The sequence below is a fragment of the Echiichthys vipera genome (assembly GCF_963691815.1).
Source record: "Echiichthys vipera genome assembly, chromosome: 17".
Taxonomy (NCBI): Eukaryota; Metazoa; Chordata; class Actinopteri; order Perciformes; family Trachinidae; genus Echiichthys; species Echiichthys vipera.
Genome location: NC_139842.1, coordinates 18,758,249 through 18,770,809, shown reverse-complemented (window position 1 = coordinate 18,770,809; position 12,561 = coordinate 18,758,249).

Below are 12,561 nucleotides of genomic sequence, written 5' to 3'. Positions count from 1 at the left end.
AACATCTCTGTACCGTGCAGGGCACAGTGTTTGTGTGTGTGTGTGTGTGTGTGTGTGTGTGTGTGTGTGTGTGTGTGTGTGTGTGTGTGTGTGTGTGTGTGTGTGTGTGTGTGTGTGTGTGTGTGTGTGTGTGTGTGTGTGTGTGTGTGTGTGTGTGTGTGTGTGTGTGTGTGCGTGCGTGCGTGTGTGTGTGTGTGTCCAGGCACACAGTATGTACTGTATGTCTGAGCTGATCCCGGTATGTTATAGTGACATTCCCGGTGGGAAGGAGCCTCACGACTGTTTTGATTTGCTAGACTGCCCGTATCTCCTCATGAGTGCAGGCTGGGTGAAAGTGACATCTGATTTCATCCACACTCACTGGGGGTCTCTCTGTCTGTCTCCATCTTTTTTTCTCATACATGTCTCTGCTGCGTACACCTTCTCCAAGTGGGGATTTACTGCTTTTCTCTGTTTCATATTGTTGTGGATTATTCACACTTTATAGTTTCAGATTTCACTTTGGACACTGGGAACACAGGATGAGAATTTGCCTTATTTGTGGTTCATATAATCACACTATAAAGAAAATTGTTGTATGTTGCAGCTGCGTTGTGATCCTTTCACATAATATGGCAGAACAGTTCAATTTCAATATCAAGGTGATATTATTTCAGAGGTAAATTAGCGACTAAATGTAGTCTCACTATCAATCCAACTATTATTTCAATAAATCTATTAATTGTTTAGTCTAGAAAATGTCACTCCGTCCTCAAAGTCACGTCTTTAAATATATTATTTAGTCTCATCTACACTAAATTTATACTGATATAAAAAAGAATGAAAGCAGCACAGTCACAATTGTTTGGCACTTTTTTTTTTGATAAATAATTTGAATTGATTATTCAGTTAGCAAAAATGTTCACCAACCAATTAATGTAAAAATCTTTCTTCTTTTTTTAGCTCTATGGTAAATCAATGAATCTGGAGTGTGTGTTCGTACTTTATGTGCAACTTAAATATGTGCAAATATAACAATATACAGTACAATTTGAAGTATACAGCTCTACTGCATTGGTTTTGCAGTGTGTCGCACCACTACTCACATGCTGCTGCAGCAGTCCTACATGGATGACGTGAGGACAATGTCAGACATTTCCCTTAGAGTTTTTTTTTGGTGTGTGTGTGTGTGCAAATTAACGACTCGGCTGTGGCATCACATGGACAGACAGAACTGCAAACGCGCCCGTTTTAACGAAGGGTCAGGGCGGACTGCGAGGCTTGTTTTCCTGAGGACTCATCGTGAGTCACAGAGAGCGCAGCACAACTCTCCTCTGCTTGTTGTCGTCTTAAAATATTTGGAGTCTCCATGAAAATATCAGGCGTGCTCATCTGTACTTTTTACAAATCACCTCACACATAATAACTGATTCATCAATGCATCCACTGACTAAATTAGAGAAATACATAAAGATCAGAATCTTTATCAATTACGGCTCACGGCGCGAAGCTCATAATTTCTATTTTTAATGACGATTTCATTACACTTTTAATTTTCATAATTATCTAAAGACACTCGGGCACATCTCAGTAGCCTCAGCAATTATTTTCATACCAATGTTACGGAACAAATTTCCCTATATTCGCTCACTCCTCTAGATGAAACTGTTCTCCCAGAAAATTACCATTTGCTCATTAGAGATATAGTTCCATCACGTCATCCAAGTCCGTAAATTACATCCATACTGTACTTTCACATGGCCCCATACGGCCGACTCAAACTACTTTTAAATAAGAGGGGAATCTACACTTAGTGGGTGCTTTTGATGACCTCTAACAATTCTAATCACCCGATAATTACAAAGAGAGCCAAGCACCTTCCGTCTTTGCTCATACTTTAATGTCACTTACAGGAACTGGCAACCAGAAAATGCAGAGCAGAGTACACAGTGTCAAGCAGAGGGAACCCAGACTCGTTGGCAGGCATAGAGAGACGGTTCCCCCCCTCTGTGTGCTGCACTCTGGGGATTAAGGCTGGCAGCGCGCTAACGTCTGCTAAACAAGATATAGACATAATACCTTGATATTTCACGTTGCACAAAGCCAGTTTTGGGGAATGCTGCAGCGTTGAAGGGTCTCCCATCATCACTGCATTTATTTTTCACACTCATCCACAACACTGCAGTCACTAATCACTCACACATAACTTTTCTTTTCCTGCCAGTAGTTAAACATGTTGACTGTGCTGCAAAAACCCCTGCTCCTCGTATGCAGAATGGGTATGTTTTTGATGTAGTGGCTAAAAGCATAAAATGTTACCTCTTACTGTACTGGCTCCACATCACACATTCTGAAGGGAAGAATTGGGAAAAACAGGAAGTGAATTACTCCAATTATTCAAAATAGCTGCCTATAAAGCATGTAATTGACTTAAACACATCCCGCAGACATTTCACTAGACAATTATGATAATTGTAAATGCCTGATTTAATTACACTTGATTAACATAAACAATAAAATAACAGAATAGAGGTAGAATATTTGATACACATAATAATAATCTGGTGATATTTAGATATTAAATTGTTAATGGTGTGTTTTTTTTAGTATTCAAAGTGATCATTGTATATGCTGTTGAAAACTGCATGTTACTGTATAATAAAGCACATCTGCCTGAGCGTGGCGGAGCCTTCAGTTTGATGTTATCGCGGCTGGTTAGGAACAAACACTGAAGTTTAACATGCCATTAAACATTAGATCATTAGTGCGGCCAGAAGAACTCTTTTATTTCCATTTTTATGCACGTAGTTAAACGTAAACCATGATGCTCTTTTGTGATGTCACAGGAAGGAAATCTACTGCGCTTTTAATTCATTAAACTATCATCGATTACAGCCGCCAGGAGGATTATTTTTGCTTTTAACTGTGAATTGAAAGAGGAAAGATTAATAAAGTCTGCAACATATGGCAATATTGATTTTCCTAAGTCATTAAGAATTCGATAGTATGGTGTTTTATGTATCATAAAGCTCTGTGTTGAGCTGTGCGCCATACCTAGACTGATAAAAAACTGATTTTGATTGAACATGCTGAAGATTTTGAGCATGTGCTTTGCAGTGGTGGAGTGAAACTAAGTGCATTTACTCATGTACTGTACTTAAACACACCATTTTACTCCACTTCATTCATTCATTCGGATCAAGATTTTACAAACAACGTAGCTCCACTGTGACCAACTGCAACAGTAAAATGCTACCAACTAACTACTAATAGTACAACAAATATAGGGGCCATTTTTCTACTACTTCAAGTAGATTTTGCTAATGATACCTTTGTATTTTTACCTGGTGACAATGCCAGACTTGAAAATAATGGAGCACTGTAACAAAGTATTGTTATGGTATTTTATAATGCAGTATGGACAATTTTACTTAAGAAGGGGATCTAAATACTTCCTTCAGCACTGGTGCCTTTTCCAATTTACATGCACTTTTTTGCAGGTGTAATTGTTTTAAATGAGCTCTAAATTTCCTACTTTCATCATGCAATTTGTAAGTAAAGACACTACTTTGCAGCATGGTTGATAGCATGCTATGTTGAAGAAACACATCCACAACATTTTCTGTTTTTATATATACTGTATACTGTTGGATATGTTATAGATCATCATATCAGCCATACTAAGAGGCTAAAAAACATTTCTCAGACTTTTTGAGGCCGTCTGCTGATCATTTAATCAACATCCATGCACAATTCATCACTGAATCTGCCAAGTTAGTGGTTGTTTTTTTGGTAGCAGGAGCGTTTCTTTCCAAGAGCATAATAATACAGAAAATGCTGTATATATATTAAATGAAAATAGAACAGGCGCACATTGGTCATGATACTAACTGAAGTGATGGGGCATTTCCTTGCTGCCACACAGAATCTGCTCCTCATCTCTCTCTCATTGCTGGAGAGCACAGGGCTCGACTTACCCTTCTCCCATATTGGTTCAAGTTCCCTTTCCAATCCACAGGGAGTGAAATAATGGTCTTTGGGGGATGGGGGGGAGGATGCAGGGGTAACAAGGTGGGAGGGGTATCGGGCGACAGAGATGGACTGCCTCGCCGAAATAGTTTCACATACAGAAAATGTGCATTTATTCTACATGCACGGCTGTGAAATGCCAAAGCCGCATTTACTGGATGGAAGGAATGGAGGACAAATGAAGGTTTCTACTGGCAGCTCACCAAAAACTAAATTCAAAATAACTGCATAACATCCATATGTTATGCAGAAAGCAAGCATTATTCACCAGCACTAAGCTCTTTTATTTGGCCTTATCCCAAATCCATCAAAATGACTTAACATATAGCGAGGATTTTCTGAAGCACAGAGAAGAAACTCATTATTGTGGCTCATATTTGAGCCACTGCTGCTGTGGCGTTGACAAATGCTCCACACAGAAACCAACGTGGCATATTTCAAAGGCATCCAGCACAATGAAACGGTTTCTCATCATGGTGAATAATGCCGGGTGCTGGCTGCTCCCCAGGTTAAGCCCTCTGATGGTGGTGGGAGTGTTTCTTTTGAAATATTGACTTCAGAAATGACTAGATAATAACTGAATCAGGGAATATGTGTATGTGGGGGGTGTGAGAGCAATTACCCACACATTCTGTTAAGAGAGGTAAAAGGTTTTTAGACATAAATCAAATGCTGCACATTATTGTATGCTTCATTGTGCAATTGGAATTGGAATGGTAATTATTAGAAAATATGTTATTTTTGCACCTATGAAGTTAAAGACAATTTAATAATTAAAGAACCTGTTTTATTATCATATGTCCTGCAAATGCATTTCGCCCCTTTGTCATCCTATTTTAAATAATTCAGTTCTATAGCTTTTAAGGATGTGAGTTTTCATGCTAATTTAAAGCATTGTTCAATCTAAATCACTACAAAACAAAAAATGCATTGTAGGCAAAGCTTTTGAGAACTTGTGGAATACATGAATTATTAATTAATCTCAAGAGTTTGTCGATAGCATCGTTATAAACCTTGCATGTGCTTCTACTAATTTTCACAGCTCCTGCAGGATTTAACCAAATCCCGAGGAGAATCCCTGCACCGCCCATCTACACCATGCTTCTGCTGAAATTATTTGAGAACAAAAGATCTTGAGACACTGTGCTCCAGTCTCAAAACTTGATGAGCATCGATTCTGAGGCAAAATCAGGGAATCTGTGTATTTGATCTGAAGCTGATTGGCAGGCATATGGACTCCAAATTAGCAGCTTATGTCAATTAAAAGCGCCGGTCCCTGCTGCTTCACAAAAGCACATTTGTATAGAGAAGTTGCTCACAGCTTGGCCTTGACCAAACGTGTTACACTTGCAAAAAAATAAAAAATAAAACTGAACCAAAATCCAGTGCTAACTGAAAGATAAATGGACCACACATATGCAACCGTCGTCTGTGCGTTATGGTGCCAAATGGTGCGTCCATGACCCCCCAACACTCACTCTCACCGGGGCTTCCATTGGGTTAGAAAGGAGCCACGTTACGAACAAAGATGCAAATCCTTACAATATTAGGAATTAAGAGACAGGTTCTTACCGCTATGCGAGTCTGTGAGGATGCTTTAAGATGTAAGATGATTCTTGTTTGGGGAGGGGAAGGTCGTTTTGGTCTTGGTGAGGTCCAAACTTGAATCCCGCTGTTGATGATCTGCGTCCACTTCTCGGGAGGAACCAGCGCGGTGTTTCGCTGATGCCTTTTTTTTTTAATCTCACAGCATCACTACGAGGTGTGTACGCATCCTCTGTCCATGCTAGGCTCACTATTATGTCTTCGGTCGAGGGACGTCGATTAAACTATGTGGTCTGCTGCGTAAAACCGGTGCCAAAATTCCTGCGGGCCCATTCCGTTACAGCGGTGCTAGACAATAGTCTGGTCATTTTGGCACGAGCTGAACCTACTCCGTTGCCAAGAGCAGTTGCATCGGCTAATTACAACCAAATCTTAAGAGCTAGTGTGTTCATATCTCTGTGACTGGCTCCAGAATTTCGTAAGAACTACCGCTCACATGTGCCAGTTGGCTCCGGTATTGTCTTTCAGGTCCCTCATCTTTTTTCTTCTTCGCAGGAGGAGTGGAGAGTGGAGTTGCCGATCTGTTGATCCACCTACATCCAGCGGTGTCTTTGTCTCGTATTTATCGGGACCGGGCTTTCCACCGTGTGCCACACACTGTCTGACATTGCTGTGTGGGGGTCTCGTTGAGTGACAGCTGGATCCCTGAGAGCTTGGCGACCCGTCTTTACAGGGGAGCAGTGAAGCAGGATGCTGCGCGTACGTGTCTTTGACAGTGCGCGCACCCGACAGGTCACACATCTCGAGCCCAGAAACATCTGCCCTTTTTTCTTTATTTTTTTTTTTATAAATAAAGGCAATCAAGCCAATTTAAAACAAAACCTTTCCTTTGTATTTCGAGCTTATATTGTGCTGCCTCTCAGAAATCACTAATATTCTATCACATTATCATTAATATTTGTTTACCATCATTTGAAAATGTGCATCTGTCTTGTACATTAGCTACATTGAAGCCTCTTTAGTCTTTTACAGTTAATAATGTATACTCATGTTTAGTTGGATTTTTAACTGCTAAGGTGTAATGTTTAAATCGTAATTATATATCAGTGTATATGCAGAAAGCCTGGAGTTAAATTAAGAACATTTTAAGACCTTTTTTTAAAGAACCTTTCTATAAATTCATCACCTCATCACCACTTTGAGTTCTAACTGGTTTCATCAGGGTGGGTACCCATACAACCCATTTCCATTCAGATATGTTCTTCTTATCTTCTTAAAGACGCTGCTGCTACAGTATATAAAAAAAACCGTATAGTATAGCATTTCAAAATAAAAGACATAGTATAGTATGTCGAAACATTTTTTAAAAAGTCAAAAAATAATTTGCCCCCAAAAATGTTTGTCTAAAGCAGTCACGGCATAATTTGTTGAAAAAAAAAGTCAGGAAAAGTCAAGTGTGTCCAAAAAGAAGTAATAGTAGTATGTCGGAAAAAAAAGTAATTGTATGGTATGTTGAAAAGGTCATATTAAAGTATGTCAGAAAAAATCTCATATACTCTCAGTATACTATAGTATATAGTTTGTCAAAAAACAAAAAAAAAGTCTCAATATAATACGTCCCTAAAAATGCTTAAATCACTCATAGAATAGCCTGTCTAATGCAGTCATGGCATGATTTGTTGGAAAAAGTCAAGAAAAGTCAAGCGTGTCCAAAAAGAAGTAATAATAGTTTGTTGAAAAAAAGTCATATTAAAGTATGTTGTATGTTGATGAGAAAAGTCATAGTATAGTATGATGAGAAAAAGTCATAGTATAGTATGATGAGAAAAAGTCATAATATAGTATGATGAGAAAAAGTCATAATATAGTATGATGAGAAAAAGTCATAGTATAGTATGATGAGAAAAAGTCATAATATAGTATGATGAGAAAAAGTCATAATATAGTATGATGAGAAAAAGTCATAGTATAGTATGATGAGAAAAAGTCATAGTATAGTATGATGAGAAAAAGTCATAATATAGTTTGATGAGAAAAAGTCATAATATAGTTTGATGAGAAAAAGTCATAGTATAGTATGATGAGAAAAAGTCATAATATAGTTTGATGAGAAAAAGTCATAGTATAGTATGATGAGAAAAAGTCATAGTATAGTATGATGAGAAAAGTCATAGTATAGTATGATGAGAAAAAGTCATAGTATAGTATGATGAGAAAAAGTCATAATATAGTTTGATGAGAAAAAGTCATAATATAGTTTGATGAGAAAAAGTCATAGTATAGTTTGATGAGAAAAAGTCATAGTATAGTATGATGAGAAAAAGTCATAATATAGTTTGATGAGAAAAAGTCATAGTATAGTATGATGAGAAAAGTCATAGTATAGTATGATGAGAAAAAGTCATAGTATAGTATGATGAGAAAAAGTCATAATATAGTATGATGAGAAAAAGTCATAATATAGTATGATGAGAAAAAGTCATAGTATAGTATGATGAGAAAAAGTCATAATATAGTATGATGAGAAAAAGTCATAGTATAGTATGATGAGAAAAAGTCATAATATAGTATGATGAGAAAAAGTCATAATATAGTATGATGAGAAAAAGTCATAGTATAGTATGATGAGAAAAAGTCATAGTATAGTATGATGAGAAAAAGTCATAGTATAGTATGATGAGAAAAAGTCATAGTATAGTATGATGAGAAAAAGTCATAGTATAGTATGATGAGAAAAAGTCATAGTATAGTATGATGAGAAAAAGTCATAGTATAGTATGATGAGAAAAAGTCATAGTATAGTATGATGAGAAAAAGTCATAGTATAGTATGATGAGAAAAGTCATAATATAGTTTGATGAGAAAAAGTCATAGTATAGTATGATGAGAAAAAGTCATAATATAGTATGATGAGAAAAAGTCATAATATAGTATGATGAGAAAAGTCATAATATAGTATGATGAGAAAAAGTCATAGTATAGTATGATGAGAAAAAGTCATAGTATAGTATGATGAGAAAAAGTCATAATATAGTATGAGAAAAGTCATAATATAGTATGATGAGAAAAAGTCATAATATAGTATGATGAGAAAAGTCATAGTATAGTATGATGAGAAAAAGTCATATTATAGTTTGATGAGAATAAGTCATAATATAGTATGATGAGAAAAAGTCATAGTATAGTATGATGAGAAAAAGTCATAATATAGTTTGATGAGAAAAAGTCATAGTATAGTATGATGAGAAAAAGTCATAGTATAGTATGATGAGAAAAAGTCATAATATAGTTTGATGAGAAAAAGTCATAATATAGTATGATGAGAAAAAGTCATAGTATAGTATGATGAGAAAAAGTCATAGTATAGTATGATGAGAAAAACTCATAATATAGTATGATGAGAAAAAATCATAATATAGTATGATGAGAAAAAGTCATAGTATAGTATGATGAGAAAAAGTCATAGTATAGTATGATGAGAAAAAGTCATAATATAGTATGATGAGAAAAAGTCATAATATAGTATGATGAGAAAAAGTCATAATATAGTATGATGAGAAAAAGTCATAATATAGTTTGATGAGAAAAAGTCATAATATAGTATGATGAGAAAAAGTCATAGTATAGTATGATGAGAAAAAGTCATAGTATAGTATGATGAGAAAAAGTCATAGTATAGTATGATGAGAAAAAGTCATAGTATAGTATGATGAGAAAAAGTCATAGTATAGTATGATGAGAAAAAGTCATAATATAGTATGATGAGAAAAAGTCATAATATAGTATGATGAGAAAAAGTCATATTATGGTATGTCGAAAAAGTCAAAATATAATACATCCCAAAAATGCTTAAATCATTCATAGGATAGCGTGTCTAAAGCAGACAGCATCATTTGTTGAAAAAGTCAGGAAAAGTCATAAAAAAAGTGTGTCCGAATAAAAGAAAAAGTCATATTTAAGTATGTCAAAAAAAGTCATAGTACAGAATGTTGGAAACAAAAATTTCTATTATGAAGAGTAAAGTAATTGGTTCTGTAACACTGAAGCCAGACTTGTCTGTATTAGTTTGAAATACATAATCATACTTTGTGGACTTTAAACAGCAAAGGTCTCCTTTTAATATCATAATTGTACTTTTCTACTGACTAATATTTGTAAAGTATTAAATGTAGGATTGCTATTGCTTTGTGTATTTCTTATTCTCACTCACTCACTCGGTTGGTCCACATTACAATCTTGAAAAACAATTTTATTTATATCACAGCTTTGGAACACAGAGGTTATCAAAAGTGCTTGACACCAGGCATAAATGAAAACGAGACAGAAAACAATTCAAATGTAATAAAATAGACCAGGAAAAAAGCATTACAGGTTACAAATGCAGTCACAGAAGTGAAATGGAGAGTACGTACAGACCAGACTGGGCTCTGAACAGGATGGGCTCTGCTCAGGTTTGGGCTGAACCCCAAAGACGCAGCACTTGTGGAGTCCACTTGGATAAAGTGCAGTTTTGATGAGTGTAGCTCATTGGATGGAAAACAAAGTGACACAAATGACCCACCAACAGGCCGCAAACCATATTCCAAGGAAATGACTGAAGCACACAGGATCCTCCAATGGATGATGTCTTTGGTTCCGCACAGTCAAAAGGTCTTCCTACTGAGAAATTAGTGGAAATGCTTTGGATCAATCCAAGGTGCTTTGCCATTACCAGCTCACCGTGTGTAAGGGCCCGCGTCTGGTGTCAATCTGCTTTTTGTGGAAGGCCTCGAGCACGGGAACACATATGGCTCATTTGGCAAATTCAAACATTTAGTTGCTTTGACTCCACCCACCCTACGTCCACTCTGCAGCCCTCTCAGGCACCCGTGCACGTGCAGCCTCCATCAGTGTGTGCAGCTAAACTCTCAGATGGATTGACTTCTGGATTCTCTGATCTCTGGGATTAAAGAGTGATTCACCATTGCGGGACCTTCAGGGGCCCTAGGGTGCAGGAGTCACACAGTCGCATGCTTGTGTTTTGTTTTTTTGTGTGCGGTTGTGCTCACAGCTCAACCTTGCCAGACCTCAAACTGCAGCTGACCTGCTGGGCAGCGATGGTGCCCTCCTGTGTCTCGCAGGATAAGCTACATTTGATTATACCAGGGGTCTGCAACCTTCGGCTCCCGGGCCGCATGCGGCTCTTCAGCCCCTTTTCAGCGGCTCCCTGTACATTTGCCAAAATATAACATGGAAATAAATTACATCTTTTTGGCACAGTGGACAATCTTTCGAGTTCAAGGTGATTTAAAAAAAAAATATTATGTGAAACTAAAATATGCGTCACATCTTACATCTACGGTCAGCGCAGGTGGCTAATCTTGAGTTTCTGACCTGCACTGTCCGTTTGCTATCCGTGGATAAATCCCACCAAAACAATTATCAACGATGATGGCTTACCTGTATGCCTGATATGTGATGAGAAATTAGCAAACAACTACATTTTCAAATAGGTAACAATAGGAATAAAAATGTTAACAGTTTTCTTTATTGTCGTATAAAAACTATCGTTTTTTTGTAAATATCATGTAACTATATGGAAATAGTTGGCTCTTTTGATAGTAAAGGTTGCAGTCCCCTAGCTTATACCAAGAACCAGGTCTTTAAATTTGAATATATATAATGCTCTTAGGTAAACGGAGAAAGTGAAAGCCAAAAGTACTGTACAGTGTTTTACGACCAAGAACCAGGTCTTTAAATTTGAGTCTTAACTCATTTCACAAATGTGACCATTCAGAACTTTTCTAAACGCAGCCCTGAATATATTTTTACTTTCTCCGTTTACCTAAGAGCATTACATATATACTCAAATTGAAAGACCTGGTTCTTGGTCGTAAAACAATGTACAGTACTTAAAGATTAGTGAATTTATTATACTAAATAAATACTGTATTCTAAATATTTTAAGAGCTTCTATGTGTAACTCCAAATAGCCTTCAGCCTTGGACAGATTATGAGACGAAAGAGAGAGAGAGACATCCAGATGGTCGCGTGTACGTGGTAACTCAAGATTTGCAGATGTCTCATGAGATGTTTAAGGTTAGCAATGACCTTGAATGGTTAAGGCTTCAGACGTGTCTTTGTGTATAGCGTTTCTCTGTTGTCTCTTTGCATATTTTTTGTGGTTTTGTGTCTCTTTTTGTGTCTCTCTTTGGTGGTTTTGTGTGTCTTTCTAGTCATTTGATTGACTTGCCAACAACAAATGTTAACTGACTTCATACAGAGGCTCCGGTCAACCTGTTCAGAAATCCATCCATGATAGAAACCTCCTGATCTGGAACAAAAAACCTCCTATATACTCTCGATTTAACTCAAGTCATTCATAACTTGCAGACACTTCCTGGTGTCATGACATTGTTTGGAGGCTGACTCAACCTTTGTCATCTTCATTCAGCCTGCAGATTTATTAATGATTTGTATAACGGGCCACTACTTGGCTATAAGCAGACTGTCAGTATAAAAATTGCCTGACTGGACTCTCTATGCCTTGTAGCTTCCAATTTTGGGTTGGATGTTCTGGAGGGAAAGGTCTGCTTGTGATGTTAGCAGGAAGAGACAAGTGTGATTGAGTCACAGACACATGACAGAGCCAGAGAGATGCGTAGGTGCAGAGAGACAGGGCAAGATGAAGGAGAGGGGAGAGCAGAGGACTTATTCAAGGCAGGAAAAAGGTGACTGATGAGGTGGTTGGGAGCAGATGGAGGAGGAAAGGGAAAAGGCCCTGACTTGCACGAGGGTGCCCTTAGCCGGCCCTATACCGAGGCAGAGTCCTGCTCTTGTCTATATTTAGAACAGGGACCACAGATTGTAACGAGCGCTCCGGGCCCTTGTGTTCAGACCGGCAAGAACTGCCGCCATCCGTCTCACCGCCCGCGGCGAGGCACGATCCCTGCTCACGCCAGCACTGGGCAGGAGTGACGGGACCGTGTCGTTTGAGTGCACATTCACTTAACACATGTGCATTTGATC